The sequence below is a fragment of the Vombatus ursinus genome, unplaced genomic scaffold, assembly GCF_900497805.2.
Source record: "Vombatus ursinus unplaced genomic scaffold, bare-nosed wombat genome assembly UNPS02014825.1, whole genome shotgun sequence".
NCBI lineage: Eukaryota > Metazoa > Chordata > Mammalia > Diprotodontia > Vombatidae > Vombatus > Vombatus ursinus.
Genome location: NW_020954603.1, coordinates 1,522,231 through 1,539,665, shown reverse-complemented (window position 1 = coordinate 1,539,665; position 17,435 = coordinate 1,522,231). Strand labels below are relative to the sequence as shown.

At 41.9% G+C, this 17,435-nt stretch overlaps 1 pseudogene; it reads left to right on the top strand.

The window, feature by feature from the left end:
- The first annotated feature begins 4,105 nt into the window (after positions 1 to 4,105).
- On the top strand, positions 4,106 to 5,893 carry LOC114024808 (annotated as a pseudogene).
- The last annotated feature ends 11,542 nt before the right edge of the window (positions 5,894 to 17,435 follow it).

The following is a 17,435-nucleotide window of genomic DNA, read 5'->3' as shown; positions in this document are numbered from 1 at the left end:
AAAAATTAACTGAAGAAAAGAACCCCTTAAAAAGCATAATAGGAGGAAAGCATAACAGGTCAGATGGAAAAGGAAGTACAATAATTCACTGAAGAAAAGAATTCCAAGTGGAAGCTAATGACTCCGGGAGACTTCAAGAAACAATAAAGCAAAGGCAAAAGAATGAAAAAAAAATAGAAAAAAATGTGAAATATCTCATTGGAAAAACAACTGACTTGGAAAATAGATAGAGGAGAGATAATTTAAGAATTATGGACTAGCTGAAAGCCATAATTTTTAAAAAAAGAGTCTAGACATCCCATTTCAAGAAATTATCAAGGAAAACTGCCCGATATTCTAGAATCAGAAGAAATTGAAAGAATCCACTGATTACTTCCTGAAAGAGATTCCAAAATGAAAATTACCAAGAATATGATAGCCAAATTCCAGAGCTCCCAGGTCAAGAAAAAAATATTGCAAGTGTCTAGAAATCAAATATTGTGCAGCCACAGTCAGGATCACATAAGACTTAGCAGCTTCCACTTTAAAGAAGCAGAGGGCTTGAAATATGATATTCTGAAAGGCAAAAGTGGTAGGATTACAATAAAGAATAACTTATGCAACAAAACTGAGGATGATCCTTCAGGGGGAAATGAATGTTTAATGAAATAGAGGACTTTTGAACTTTCCTAATGAAAAGACCAGAGCTGAATAGAAAATCTGACATTCAAACACAATCTGACAAGACTCAAGAGAAACAGAAAAAGATAAACACGAAAAAGTAATCATAACAGACTCAATGAAGTTAAACTGTTTACATTACTATATGGGAAGATGATATATGTAAGAACTTGTCCTAAGAATCTTATCATTATTAGGGCAATTAGAAGGACTCTACATAGATAGAGGGCATGAATATTAGTCAATTATGTTGTTTGTTGTTCCTCCTTCTTTCTCCAAGAGAATCAATGACGTCAAGAGGGTGATGTCTGGACTTGCAAGTGAACTGGATTTAAGTGAGGCAGGGCTGTGCAGAGTCATCAGCCTTACTCTCTGCTCTAGAGTCATCTGAGTCCAGTGATAAGACATAGGTCAGGACAACTGGAGATGGCCCCAGATGCAGGGGGAGACCTCGGCCTTTTTAAGCTAAGGTCTTTCCCAGGGCTCAGTTTGTCTGAGTCAATACCCACTCCATGATTTAAGGCTAGGTAAGAAATGAGACAAAAGATGGCCTGGTTTGCCTCCTCAAAAAAAAATCAATCTGTAAGGGGAAGACCCTCAGGATTTCTGGACAAGACAGAACCAATTGCTATTTACATTCAACCATCAAAACCATTGTTTATGATCAAGTGAGGGTTGGGCTGGGACCTATTACTGGCTAATCAGTGAGAGCCAGAGTGATTTGGGTTTAAGGCATAGTCCAGTAGCTCCATTTGAATCCCAATAGCCTTTATCAAATCCTGGTTTTCTGGAATCAATTATGTTAGGATGATCTAAAAAAAATAAAGCAGGTGTGAGAAAGAAGGATGCACTGAGAGAAGAGAGAAGTGAGAGGTAAAATGAGGAAAATTTCTCACATAAAAGAAGCATGCAAGGGAGAGCTTTTATAGTGAAGGAGAAAATGGGGAGGGGGGCAATGCTTGAACCTCACTCACATCAGAATTGGTTCAAAGAGGGAAGAATTTATATACATACTTAGGTGTAGAAATCTATCTTACCAAATAGAGAAATGAGGGTGGGGATAAGAGATACATAAGGGAGGTGATAAAAGGGAAGGCAGATTAAGGGAGGCAGTAGTCAGAAGCAAAACAGACTTTTAAGGAGGAACAGGATAAAAAGAAAGAGAGAAGGATAAAAAGAAGAAAATAAGATGAAGGAAAATACAGTTATTAATCATAATTGTGAATGTGAATGGGATAAGATCACCTATAAAATGGAAGCAGATAGCAGAATGGATTAGAAACCAGAAACTAACAACATATTTCATATAGGAGACACACTTGAAACAGAAAGACATAAAAAAGGCAGAGGTGGTGATCATGACCTTGAACAAAGCAAAAACAAAAAGGTTTTTTTTCTTTTTTTAATGGTGGTGGTGGTGTTGCAGTCTAGGGGTTCTAAAAACCCCAAAATTCAAGAGCAAAAGGCATAAGTCTTGCCGTGAAAGAATTCAACTCAAGCCTTCTTTCAGTCAGAGATAAGGTTCATTAAATCACTGGTTGGGGTGGGCAAGATTTTAAGAATCTGTGCTATTTATGACACTAATACAAGCAGGCCAGACTCTTACGAAATCTGAGCAATTTAATGTGGGGGAGAGGCAAGATGGATCTATATACAGAAAGACTGTGGGAAGATCTGGATGTGATCAAAGAGTGGCCAATAGCTTGGGGTAGGGCCAGGTGCAGACAATGAGGGCCACAGTGAAAGGGTAGTTAAAAGGATTATACTGGAATGGGCCAGGTGCCTCATGCAAATGACAGAGAGTTGGGTCAGGGGCTTTGGAGTCCTTTTAGGTGTCCAGGATGAATCCTATCCCCCATCAGTGGTGGTGGTGGTGGTGATTCAGTCATTTCAGTTGTGTCCAACTCTCTGTGACCCCATTTGGGGTTTCCTTGGCAAAGATGCTGGAGTGGTTTGCCATTTCCTTCTCCAGCTCATTTTTACAGATGAGAAACTGAGGCAAACTCAGGGTTAAGTGACTTGCCCAGGGTCACACAATTAATGTGTCTGAGGCCAGATTTGAACTCAGGAAGATGAGTCTCCCCTGACCACTGCATTCTATCCGAGGTGCCACTTAGTTGCCTAGCAAAATAGACCTAATTAAAAGAGATAAGCAGGAAAACTACATTTTGCTAAGAGGTACCACAGATAATGAAATAATATCAAAAAATTTTACAATAAGCTTCTCTGATAAAGCCCTCCTTTCTCAAATATATAGAGAACTGAGGCAAATTTATAAAAATAAGAGCCATTTCCCAATTGATAAATGGCCAAAGGATATGAACATGTTTTCAAAATAATAAATCAAAGCTATTTATAGTCACATGAAAATTAGAGAAATGCAAATTAAAACAATTCTGCGGTACCACCTTACATCTATCAGAAATTACAAATGCTGGAGGGGATGAGGGAAAATAGGCACACTAATAAACTGTTGGTGGAGTTGTAAACTGGTCCAACCATTCTGGAGAACAATTTGGAACTATGTCCAAGGGCTATAAAACTACATACCCTGTGACCCAGCAATACAACTACTAAATCTGTAACTCAAAGAGATCAAAGAAAACGGAAAAGGTCCCATACATACAAAAAAATATTACAGAAGCTTTTTTTGTGGTGTTAAAGAATATCAATTGGGGAATGGCTGAACAAGTTGTGGCATATGATTGTGATGAAGTACTGTTGTGCTATAAGAAACGACAGGGGATGGGATGGTTTCAGGGAAAAAAAAAAACATGGCAAGACCTATATGAACTGATGCAAAATGAAGTGTGAAGAACTGGGAGATCATTGTACACTGTAATAGCAGTGTTGTAATGATGACGATCAACTGTGAAAGACTTGACTACTCTGTTGAATGCAATGATCCAAAACAATTCCAAAGGATTCATGATGAAAAAATGCTATCCACCTTGAGAGAACTGAGGAAGTCTTACTGCAAACTGAAGTATAATTTTCTGACCTCTTTTTTTTTTGCTTTTTTTAATGATGTGGCCAATATGGAAATATATTTTGCATGATTTCACATTTATAATATATATCATTTTGCTCACCTTCTCAGTGGGTGAGGGAAGGTTGAAAGGGAGGGAGAGAATTTGGAATTCAACTTTAAAAGAAAAAAATGCTACAAATAATTTTAAAAAACAAAATAAGATGGTTATAGAAAAACCTGGGAAGACTTAATATGAGCTAACACAAAGTGAAGTGAGCAGAACTAGAAGGAAAGAGAGAATTTGGAAATGAAAATTTTTTAAAATTTTAAAGGAAAGAAAGAGAGAGATTTGGTACCAGGCTAGAATTATGTATATCTGCCCCTTTAAATATTGTTAGTCTCGGGGAACCCTCTTCCCGTGGGAGCCCAGGAGACTTTAGCGAACCCTGGACTCCCCCCTCCCCTGTCGGAAAGATGACGAGCACGCGGGCTCAGTGAGCCGCCTCAGAGGACGTCGGCCGCAGCGGACTGAGCTGCAGCAGCGGGGAGGGCGCGCGGCCCGGCCCGGCCGGGGCCGCTCGTGGTATCGCCACGACGCCATCACGGCGCAGGACGGCCAGGTGATTTGAATTCTTCAGCCTGTAATATTCTCAACTGTGCAAAACTTTCAAGCTTTTCTCTCCAAGACCTGAAAAAGGCCTTTAAAGGGAGACTGCAAATGGTGTGGGTGTTCATCATGAACCGAATGAATTCCCAGAGCAGTGCTTTTACTCAGTGGAGGCGAATGGTTCTTGGAATTGTTATTCTCCTACTTGTGGACGTTATATGGGTTGCTTCATCAGAACTTACTTCATATGTTTTTATTCAATATAATAAACCATTCTTCAGCACCTCTGCAAAAACATCAATGTTTGTTTTATACCTCTCGGGCTTTATTATTTGGAAGCCATGGAGGCAACAATGCCCACGAGGATTTCGTGGAAGACATGCTGCTTTTTTTTTTGCAGATGCTGAAGGTTATTTCGATGCTTGCACTACAGGTAATACCATGAATAGTTCTTTGAGTGAACCTCTGTATGTTCCTGTGAAATTTCATGACTTGGCAAGTGAAAAACCTGAGAGTGCAAATGGTGGGAATGAAAAAACACCTAAAAAATCGTGTAAGGTTCAGTGACGTTATGGAGGTCCGACAACTTCCATCAAGCCGTGCACTGGAAGCCAAGTTATCTCGAATGTCATGTCCTGCTGTGAAAGAACAAGAGTCAATCCTGAAAACTGTAGGAAAACTTACTGCAACTCAAGTAGCAAAAATCAGCCTTTTCTTTTGCTTTGTGCGGTTTTTGGCCAATTTATCATATCAGGAAGCACTTTCAGACACGCAAGTTGCTACAGTTAACATCTCGTCTTCAGCTTCTGGGCTTTTTACTTTAATCTTAGCTGCAGTGTTTCCAAGTAACAGTGGAGACAGATTTACTCTTTCTAAACTATTAGCTGTCATTTTATGCATTGAGGTGTTGTGCTGGTAAACCTTTCAGGGTCTGAGAAATCAGCTGGAAAAGATAACAATAGGTTCCATTTGGTCTCTTATTGGTGACATGCTTTATGCTGTCTATATTGTTATGATTAAGAGAAAAGTAGACAGAGAAGATAAATTGGATATACCGATGTTCTTTGGTTTTGTAGGTCTCTTTAATCTCCTGCTGTTATGGCCGGGCTTCTTTTTACTTCATTATACTGGATTTGAGGCCTTTGAGTTTCCCAACAAGTTAGTATTAATGTGCATTGTCATTAACGGCCTAATTGGAACAGTTCTCTCAGAGTTGCTGTGGTTATGGGGCTGTTTTTTTACCTCATCCCTGATTGGCGCACTTGCACTAAGTCTTACAGTACCTCTGACCATAATAGCTGATATGTGCTTGCAAAAGGTGCAATTTTCCTGGTTATTTTTTGCAGGTGCTATCCCTGTATTTTTTTTTTTCATTTTTCATTGTAACTCTACTATGCCATTATAATAACTGGGATCCAGTGATGGTGGGAGTCAGAAGAATTTTTGCCTTTATCTGTAGAAAACATCGAATTCAGAGAGTCCCAGAGGATAGTGAACAGTGTGAGAGTCTCATTCCTTTGCACAGTGTTTCTCGGGAGGATGGAGCTATCTGCTGTTCATAAATAATAGCTTGATGATGAAGCACTATACAGCAAAGAGACAATCTCCGACAAGGTTACATAGAAAAAATATTTTGGTGCCTACTCCAAAATGAATAATAATAGTTTCAGTTCTTTGAAACTCTAAAATACATATTTTTCTCCTCATTCTTGGTTTGTTAAGTTTTATAATGAACTATTTTGCTATAAACGGATATCACTACAAGTGTAGGATATTCCAGTCCATCTAAAGAACCAACTTGCCTTACAGATCTCATGGGGTTCAGTTGGTGAAATTATCAAGGAAGAAAATGCTGATGTTAAAGAGACTTTGTTTTTACATTTTTGTTAAATGCTGGACTATGGAGCTATATGTAAGAAATCTTTAAAGTCTGTAGATCAGTGTTTGTTTTAGGGGAGATGCAAAAGGCTAAGGTGCCTTGTAGGTACGGATTATATTTTTGTGTTGTGTCAACCATTGAATATAAACACCACAGAAATATAGTTTAATTTATGAAATAATACATTTTCCGAATCTGATTGAAAAAAATAAATCTTTGGAACAGGTTCTTTTGTTCTCTTATACTACATATACTATGTTATCTTTGTAAGAATTTTCTGTAGCATTATGTGCCTTGTGTGTTATAAATTCGATGACCCAGAGCAAGTTTTTAAAAGGGAAATAATATTATAAGAGGGAGGATTAAGTACTTCTCAAGGTTATTGATATATAAACTTGACTTGCTAAAGCTGTGCTTGCTATAAAGATTGGAAGAAATGGTCACTTTTCAATGAAGAAATTTTCATAATGAAATAATTAGATTGATGAGATATGGCCCGTTATTAAAATAAAATACTGTTTAAACTGTTAAATAAATAAATGAATGAATGAATGAATGAATGAATGAATATTGTTAGTCTAGGGGATATGATCTAGTAAAATCTAACTTCTGATTGCTGTTTTTTGTTACTGGTGGAGCAGGAACCTGAGTTCTATATCCAAGGCTTGACCCTATCCCATCTAATACCATTTCCACAATGAAAACACACATAGTGTGCGACACATAGGAGGGAGGGAGGGAGGGAGGGAGAGGGAGAGAGAGAGAACATTAGTTACTCGCTGCATCTCCCCTAAACATGGGGACAGGCCATGTCTATCTGACCCTCACACCAGGGACCCTCTGAGAGCAGGCAGGGCTGTTTGTCTTTGTCAGATCTTAATGGTGAGTCTAAGAGTGTGAAATAGAGTGATCTGAGAATGGCTATTGAAATCCTGCCCCTCCCCCCCAAGTTAATGGGTCTGCCAGTGACAGGCCCTCCTACTGGTTCTGTGGCACCCACTCTGAGTCAGCATGCTCTTGGTCTCCTAAGTGCCAACACATTCCAAATGACCTCGTTTGAGCTGAAAGTGTTTGTGTTCAGAATGCTTAGCTCAGTAAACAACATGTGGTGCACCTGTGCCAAAGAAACAAAGACAAGATTTTTAAAAAATTTTTCATATCACCCTTCCTCCTTCCTTTATTTTTCCTTTTGTCCTATGATCTGGGGCCCCCATGCTGCTGCCCTCTGCTGCGCTTTGCTGCCCCAGCATCTCTTAGCCTATCCTCCTCAACACCACAGAGCAGCAACATATTTTGTTCTGTACTGTTCAGAATCCCTCTCTTCATTCAATGCTTGCTCAGGGCCCCTCTGCTGGGAAGTGTTCCCTCGCTGCTCCTCATTCCCTCCTCCATTTATGGTACATAACTTTAGAACCATATTTCAATGCATTCTTCATTCTAGTCAAAATGGCCTATTATTATTCCTTAACCATGGCATTCCATTTCCTGCCTTTGCTGCTGCACCCTGACCCTTTGGGGCCACTACCGAAGCCCTGGGTGCTGCATCAGCCTCCACTCTCAGCACCGGAATGGGCCCAATGGCTGATGACTTTACATTTCAGAGAATAAGTACCAAACCGTGAGGCATAATCTCCCCTTCCTTCCCCACCTTCTCTTTGAGTAGGGCAGACAGTCATTCTCAAGTTCATTCAGTTCTGTGAAGTTCCTTTTCCAGTTTCTGTGTAGTTTACATTTATTGAGCTGGCTAAACAAATCTGATTGCTCTAACTACTGTTGATCTGGAGATTGCCTCAATTGTGAACTGAGGAGCTGCATCAGGGGTGCACAGAGCTTGGGTTTTATTAGGGAGAAATTCAGAAAGGTTCAAGGCTTGAGACCTGGTCACCAAAAGTACTGGTGAGCTAAATGGAAAAGGAGAATCTTATAACTTTGATTTAAAGCATTTTTTTCCTTGATAGCTTTGAGTTTAAAGCTAAAAACAGTATACCGTTTCTGATCTTTGGGGAAGAACTGCTATTTACTGACTTTTTTGAAATTTAAACAGTTTATTAGGTTTTATGATTATTTATAAACATGTAATTTTTCCATTTTGAAACATACTGGTTTTCTTTTCATGCCCTCTATTTTTCTTCTTTCTCACTGAGGTCAGCAGTTGAATATTTTTATTATTGTTTTGGATGTTGTTTCTATCTTCCAATCTCAAATATTTTGGAGCTGCTTTGTTCTCATTTTCACTGGTTGGCCCCCATGCCTGGAATGTTCTCCCTCTTCATTCTTCCCTCCTGGCTTCCTACAAGTCCCTGCTAAAATCTGCAAGAAACCTTTCCCAGTCCTTCTTAATCTCAGTGTCTTCTCTCTGATATCATCTCCCTTTTATCCTGCCAATACCTTGTGAGCTCCTTGAGAGGAGAGGCTGTCTTTTGCCATTCTTTGTATCCCCAGCATTTAGCACAGTACCTGACACATAGTAAATACGTCATAAATGCTAGTTGCCTTGTTGATTTTCTTTTTCTCTCTGTACCCATCATCACAGTGTTCCACACCCTGTCACATTTTCATATGAAGACATGCTATTTGATAATTTCCAAGTTAATACTAATAGTTATATAACTGCCCATTTCTGTGCTAAGGAATGCTATTACTATCATGGCCGATGATTTGCAAAATTCCTTGCTTATACTGGAATCATCTCCCACTTCATACACGAGTCCCCCAGACAAGACTAGCCCAGGTTCATAGTACTCACATCCACTTAAAATCATAGTTCATGGACCCATGCCAGTGTTTACCTTTATTAGTCAGTCAAAGGATGGAAATTAGGTCAAAGCAAAGATATTTAAAGAAATAGAATACAAAGAAAGGAAACAATAAAGCCTTTCTCCAATACTCCTGAAGCCTATTCTCCCACAAATATACACACTATTAGTGGGAAAAGTATGTACATGTAAGGAACACATGGGGTCAATGATATCGCATGAAGGGGGATAATACAGGGAAAATGTGTGGCTAACACATTTAGAGGTATGTAAATGTAGGGGACATGTGTGGTCAAGGCATATACAGGTGTGAGGTAAGGAACTCGTGGCTCTGATCCTGCTGGGCCACCAATGTTATTCTGGAAGCATTGTATCTGCTGGAAACGTGCTCCCTGCCTCACATGTAGCCTGTACTGGCTATTGCTTTGCTAGCCCTGCTGGACGCGTATTTGTGGAACATCTCTCTGCTACCAGCTTTCGGCTCCAACTGGAGTCACTGCTCAGACAGAGTGCTTCCTACTGAGAAGAGTAGTCTCTGCCATGCTCTTTTGGCAGATCCAAGATTTTCCAAGATTTTTCCCAAGCTCCAAAGAGCTAAGGTTTTCCATATCTCTTTCAGTAAAGTGGCCGCACTAAGTCATCATACCAACAGAAATCTCTTTCCAGGAAAAAAGAAAAACCTCGTCAGTTTTCCCCCTTTACCTCAGAGTCTCATCTGGAACAGGCTTTTTAACTCTATCAGGATATGCTTTGCTCCAGATGCTAGGTAACTAGGAGTGCCTCTGACCTATATTCCAAAGGGCTTGGCACCTGGCAAAAAATAATGAGGGAAAATTGCAACAAGACAGATTTAGGCTTGATATCAGGAGGGGGAAAAAGGTCTAACAACAAGAGAAAGCTACAAGTGGAAGAGATTTTCCTTAGGATACAGTGAGCTCCCTCTTATTGGAGAGGTTTAAGCAAAGGCTCCTTGGCCTGTTGCAAATGGTGTCAGAAAGTGGCTTCTGTTGAAGGAATGATATGCTAAGAGCAATATTTGTTTTGTGTGGGGAGCAAGTGGCATGGTGGGAACTATTACTGAGGAGTGGGCAGACTGCTATGCCCAAACACGTGAGCTCACAAATACACTATAATCCTGGCCAGAACCTTTCCCCGCCTTTCCCTTTTGCCCTGAATCTCTCACATTCCCTACCCAATGCTATCTACTGGGCAATGGCTAGTTCTATCAGAACTCCTACAGCCTGAAGAGTACTGACTGGGTCCACTACAAATTTATGTTACCATGGCAAGACAATCCTTTCAAACCTCCCTAGACAATTATCCCACTCACCAAACATTGTTGTTATTGAGTCATGTCTAAGATATGGAGTGGTTTGCCATTTCCTTCTCCAGCTCATTTTACAGATGAGGAAACTGAGGTAAACAGGGTTGAGTGACTTTCAAGGGTCACCCAGCTGGTAAATAAGTGTCTGAAGTTGGATTTGAAGTCAGATCTTCCTGACTCCAAACCTGGCACTCTATCCACTGTGCTACCTAGTTGCCCTTAGAAATTATTATTGTAGTATCATTATTATTGCTGTTGTGATAGCCTTGTAGGTGCCTTCCCTGCCTTGAGTCTCTCCCCACTCTATTATCCTCCACTCAACTATCAAAGTGATCTCAAGTGCAGGTCCTACCACATCATCCCCTTATTTAGCAAACTCCGGTGACTCCCTATTGTATCCAGGTTGCTGAAGGAAAAGACTGAGAAGGTGTGGATGAAGCCAGCAGTCTCCATCACGTCCCTGTCTCCAGCTGGCTTCTCTAGAGACTGAAGGGAGTTCTCCCATGGGTGAGATCTAGGACTCCCTTTCTCTCTCTCATGGTTGAGCTGAGTTATCTCACTCCCAATGGGCAAGCTCCTTCATTCTGTATTGCCGGGTATATATTCTCTTACATAGACTGTCTCTGATTTCTATTTTGCTATGATTTGGTTAAATGGGGTCTTTTTTGCTATGGACTATGTGTGTTCATTATGGAACTGGGGAAGGGGTCAAGACTTGGATAAAGAGCTTGAGGTCCTGCTCCCCCTCCTAATGTCACCATGATCAAAAGTTAGATTGAAGCTGATCATGTCCCCTAACTAATAAATATTTAAGGGGGCAGATGGATATAGTCCGAGCCTGGTACCTTCTCTGAGGAGAACAGAGTGGCTTCAGATCAGAAGCTTGTTGCTACTCCTGGCAAGAATTAGTCTCCCTTGGAGAAGAGTGGAGAAAGAGAAGGGGAGAGATGTCTATTCTGCATCCCTTCGAGCCACACGAGGACAGCCCTTGCAACCCATGAGGCCTTGCCACATTTAGGGTCTTCCCACATTATATAAATGCGTATTCCCTACTCTTCCCTTCCTTCTCAAAGTCTTTGCTTCATGAGTAGCCTGGGGCAATTTTTGGTTTTAGGATTGGTAATGATGATTCAGGCTAGGTTTGACATTCTGGCTAGCAACCAGGAGGTGCAGATAGCTGGTAAGGGTATCAATCAATAAAAATTTATACAGCATCTACTATGTGCTAGGCACTGTGCTGAGCACTGGATTAATTGCTTTTGATTCCTCTCAAACAGCTGATCTAAAGGTTCCTGTGCTGGTCTCTCCTCTCCTTTCACTCCCTGTTCCTCCCTATCCTCATCTCCCTTTCTCCATCTCTTCCTTTCTCCCTCTTTCTTTCTCCTTTCCTCTTGTCTCCTCTCCTCTCCCCTGCCTTTCTCTCTCTCCCTCTCTCCTCATCTTCCTTTTCCCTTCTCCTTTCCTTTCCTCCATCCTTCCTCTCTCCCTCTCCCTCCTCCCTACTCTGTCTCTCCTCCTCCTTCTTCTCCTCTCTCCTCTCCTTCCTCCTTCTCCATACTACTTTGGCACTTTACCAATTAACAGAAGAAAACTGAATTGGGAATCCTTTGTATGAGGCTAGAAGCCTCAAACCCTCCAGCTGCAACACTGTGCGATGCTCCCAGAAGTTCATGCTGAACCCCCGGAGCTATTTTGAGAGGTTCTCCATTGACTCCTTCATTTGTCAGTAACTAACCTGGGATGTTGGCAGTTGGCCAACTAGAAGGAGTATTATTTTGTTTCTCCTTTTTTCCAAGTAGGTAAGGTAGGTAAGAAGAAAACCAGCTCCCCACCTGCTCCTTCCTACTGAGAATATACCTGGCCAAGCCTTTATCCCACCTTAGTGGGGATGGAAGCCAGGGTGGGGGAGATCTAAAACTCCTTAGTCCTGGAGAGAAGCCCAGTACAAGACTGAAAAGAGAGGTGCCATTGGCTTCTCACCATCTGCTTTGGTTGGGAGGCATCTATGTGCAAATGGGCTCCCACCAACTGAACTTTAGGTGCCCACAGAGCAGAAGTTGGGGCCCAACTAGAAGGCTGGGCAGGAGTTCAAACAGCCTTGGACAGATCATTTGAGGGAAAAGGACAAATGCACTGTCTACCCTGGGAGCTTTTCCATCTGGTGTTCCAACAACCTGGCTGTCTGAGCAGTATATGGAATGTCTTCTATTGGCCTGGAATCTCTGTATGAATGTAGAAGTATTGCTGTTAACTAAGAAGCAGGTAAGTGGCACACTGTGGGATTTAGAGTCAGGAAGACCTGATTTCAAATCCTGGCTCATCTTGAACAAGTCACTTAAATAGCTGTCTGCCTCAGTTTCCTTTTCTGTAAAATTGGGATAATAATAGCATCTACTTCACAGGGCTGTTGTGAGGTTAAAGCAAGATAATATTTGTAAATCCTTTCCAAAGCTTAATGAGCTATATAAAGAAATGCTCACTATTGATTGATTTTAGGGCTCCTTTTTAGCCCCTTCCTCATACAAGGAGGTGAGCAGTGAAGTAGTACAAAAAGGCTGCTCAGATACCCTGGGGGCTGCCCAATCCCACTGCTGCTTCAGTCCAATGAGAAGATGATCCTATGGCCTGGGCTACTTGTGTGCAGGGTTGTGACTGCAGCTCCCAGTGTATCTGCACCTGCTGCTTTGTCTCTTGCCTGATGCCATGGGATTTGAGGTAGGTAAAATGGCATGGATGATATCTTTTGACTCACGCATAAATTGGATTTAAATGAGGCAGAGGCAAAGTCATTGGCTTCACTCTCTCTTCCGGGGTCATTGGAATCCTGTGGCAAGACACAAGACAAGAAGACTGGCGATGGTCTGGGATGCAGTGGATGACCTTGGTGTCTTTGATATCAAACCAAGCTCTAAAAGCTCCGCAGCACCACCTTCAGCTGTCTTCATGTCCTTGGGAACAAATTGTTCTCATCCACCTATTCCCCAGAGGAAGTCTTTACTTGGTGGGGAGACGCTCCCCTAACTCACTGATGAGATTGAAGCCAGTCACTTACCCCTGGTTTAGCCCATCTGCTGAAATGGTTTACCAGGGTGTGTCCTGACTGGGAGTTTTCCTCTCTGCTCCATGACGTTGTGAGGCTGCCAAGTTGGAGTTCTTGCTACTGGAAAGCTTATATGTTCTGCCATGTTGTCCTGAGAATAGCCAGCCAGTTGAGGGGAGAATGTGGTACTCCAAAACAACCTTCTCTGGTTTCTGAACTTAACCTTTCTTGGGATGATGTAATAACATGCCTTTTCTTTTCTGGGAGCTTCTATGCCTAGAACGTCTCATGATAGAAATGTCCATGCTTCAAGCTCCCTCACCAACTGTGGGCTCCCTGCCTGTGGCATCAGAATTCAGGAACCAATCAGATGCACCTGCTTGAGATGCCATCCTTTGCTATAAAATTCATAGCTGTCACCCACATTCCTGAGCTGCCCCGTTGTGTGGGTTGGGACTTAGGTGTTCTCCACAAACTAGATCAAATGACAAAAGCCTTGCTTAACCCAAGTGCCAAATCTGGAGAGGGCCTCTGAAAAGATCATTCATCCCTTCTTCTTCCTGCTGTAGCCTGAAGACTGTGTCACTTAAAACCTAGAGATCCACCCCAGCCTTTGCAGGACGCATCACAGACATGGCCACAGAATTGCAGGATTTGAGAACTGGAAAGAATTTCAGAGACCATCCAGTCCAAGCCATCCATCCCCCAGAAAAGACTGCCACTAGACCATCCAGAAGTGGTCTTCCAGCCTCTGCCTGAAGCTTGCAGGAAGGGGGAGCCCACCCCTCTCAAAGCAGCCTATTCTTCCTTGGACAGCTCTCATGGTTAGAAAGTTTGGATGAAATCTACCCAAAAGTTGCCTCTCATGGAAAAACTGTCTCCTGTAGGTTACTCATGCACATACTGTGATTGTTTTTATTTGATTCTGCCTGCTGTTCTCTACAGGATCATGCTAAGGAGCTGAATCTAGGCCCTTTTCTTCTTTCTCCCCTCCCCGACCCCAACTGTCACCTCTGTTCTTAATTAAGCTCCCTTTTAATCAAAACAGCCAGTACTCAGACAAATAGAGTCTTTCTGGCCCTCATCAAATTCACTCTGTCCCTGGCCAGAAGCCCTTCTTTCTTACATCATGGACCAGAAAGCCAAAAGCCACTCAAATCACTTTCTATCCCATTCATATCCTTCTATTTATTCTCATATATGCTTCTCATATCCTTCCTCCTCTGCCAAAGTCCCATCCTTTACTAAGCAGAAGGAGACAAACATTATCTCTGCTTCTCTGACCTTCACTTCTCTGCCAAAGACTTCACACTCCCACGAGGCTTGCTGGTTTCCTCCTAGTAGTAACTTTAATTCTCCTAAAGAGTAGCAGTCCTCAGCTTTGATGACTCTTGGGATGCCCTCTGTCCTGAACAGAGGCCCCCAGAGACAGCATACTTCCTGCGTGTTTCTTCTTTTTGTTCTGTCAGAGTATCCCTTTCAGCAAGGAGTTACCCAACTGACCACAATCTGGCCCTTCTTCTCATTGGCCACACTAGCATGTTTAGAGATTCTTTTATCCTTCCATAGAACATCAGAAACTGCCTTGTTCTTTCAAAGTTGAGACCCACAAAGGATATGAACAGGCAGTTCTCAGATGAAGAAATTAAAGCCATGTATAGCCATATGAAAAAATGCTCTAAGTCACTATTGATTAGAGAAATGCAAATCAAAACAACTCTGAGATGTATCACATCACACATATCAGATAGGCCAACATGACAAAAGAGGAAAATGATAAATGTTGGAGAAGATGTGGGAAAATTGGAACACTAATGCATTGTTGGTAAAGTTGTGAAATGATCCAATCATTTTGGAGAGCAACTTGGAACTATGCCCAAAGGGCTATAAAAATGTGCATATCCTTTGACCCAGCAATAGCACTTCTAAGGCTGTATTCCAAAGAGATCATAAAAACGGGGAAAGGATCCACATGTACAAAAATATTTATAGCAGCTCTTTTGTGGTGGCAAAGAATTGAAAATTGAGGGGATGCCCATCAGTTGGGGAATGGCTGAGCAGGTTGTGTTATATAAATGCAATGGAATACTATTGTGCTATAAGAAATGATGAGCAGGCAGACTTCAGAAAAACCTGGCAAGACTTATGTGGACTGATGCTGAGTGAAGTGAGCAGAACCAAGAGAACATTGTACACAGTAACAGCCATATTATACGATGGCTAACTTTGATAGACTTGGCTCTTCCCAGCAATACAAGGATCTAAGATATCTCCAAAGGCCTTGTGATGGAAAATCCTATCCACATCCAAAGAAAGAACCATGGAGTGTGAATGCAGATCGAAGCATACTATTTGGTCTTTTTTCTTCTGTTTTGTTTTGTTTCCTCTTTCTTGTGGTTCCTTCTATTGGTTCTAATTCTTCCTTGCAACATGACTAATGTGAAAATATGTTTAATAGGAATGTATATGTATAGCCTATATCAGATTGCGTGCTGTCTTGGGGAGGGAGGGGGAGAAAAATTTAAACCTCAAAAGCTTATGGAAGTGATCGTTGATAAATAAAAATAAATTAATAAAAAATGAAAAAAAAGTTGAGACCAAGCATTCCTAGAAAGAACCTGGAGGCAGATTTCAGACTCTCATAAAAGAAAAACTTCCTACTACTATAACAGCTATCCCAAAGTCTCCCTCTCCACCCTAACCCTGCCCTCATCCTAAGAGACTTCAACAGAGATATTGCTCTCTCAAACAGCCTAACTTCCCAATTCCTCGAGCTACCAAACTCTCACAACCTCCACTCTGGCTCAGTTATATCCTAAGATGGGCATCCTTTTGATCTTGCTATCACTCACAAATGTTCCACTTCCATGATCAAGAACATTGAAGCTTCTTGATCTGATCACAATCTCCTCTCCTCCCCTCTCTTCCTAAGCCTTTCTCCTCCTAAACCTCTTCTTTTTCTCATGAATGTCAATCCCTCTATCCCTTAGCACTTTCCCAGAGGATTCCCTCCCCCTTTCTGGTAATACTCTCCTCTTTTTCTAATTTCCACTCCTTGGAGAACTCAAACTGAGAAGACTTGTATGAACTGATACAGTGAAGTGAGCAGAACCATGATTCAGACCAACCATGATTCCTGAATGATGAAGCATTCTATCTGACTCCTGAGTGAAAAGTGATGAACTCAGGATGTGGAGTGAGGCATGTGGTTTTTGGCCATGGCCAATGTGGGAATGTGTTTTGCTTGACTATGTATGTGTAGTGGAGTCTACCTAACATGGAGACCTCCTGCATCCCTGCACTCCCTATCACACTGGGGAGAGTGGCCTTCTTTAACTTGCTGCAGAGCCAGAACAGGCTGCATTTTAAGACCACCAGAGGATTACTCTGTTTCCTGCTGCTTCCAGAAAATGGAGATCACATACCTGCAGTGAAGGTGCCATGAACTGAAATGGGATGGAGAATTGGCATCCCACCCCCACCCCCAGCCCCTGATTCTTGGGGTGTTTGTTTCTCTCCTGTTTCACTTGTCCTTCTCAGTTTTACTGGGACATGGCCACTGCACTTGCTACAACTTCTTGGAGCCACAGGTGAGAGGTGAGTGACAGGTGGATACCAAAGGTAGATAAGCAGCTCTGAAAAGAGCTAGGCAGCCCTCCCACCAGAGGTGCTGATCCTCCCTGAATACCATGAAAATTCAAACTGAAAGACAATCCCTGCCCTCAAGAAGCTTACATTCTAATGAGAGAATACATAAAGGGAAGCTAGAAAGCAGGGAATGCGAAAGGGGGAATATGGTGCCTGAGCAGGAACATGACAGCCCTGGTGGGGACTAGAAAGGGTGAAGACTTGGCTGGCTTGAAGACTTGGAGGTTCTGAAAAGAACCAACCAATCAGAGAAATGGACTGCAGGGGTGGAAGGCACCTCCAGTATAAAAAGTCCGGGGGGTATTAAAAAGTTTTGTAATTTACCCACAAATTTTGCAACATCTACCCTGTGAAGTAAGGGTAATATTATTATTCTCATTTTACAGATTAATAAACTGAGGCTTAGAGTGGAGAAAATTATAGATCAAAAAGGAGGGTGGTGTGGTGAATAGAAGGAAGCCTTGGCGTCAGGGTGACCTGGGCTCAGTTCTCCCTCTAATGTCCTGGCCTCGTGACCCAGAGCAAGTCATTCCATCGACCAGTGGCCCAA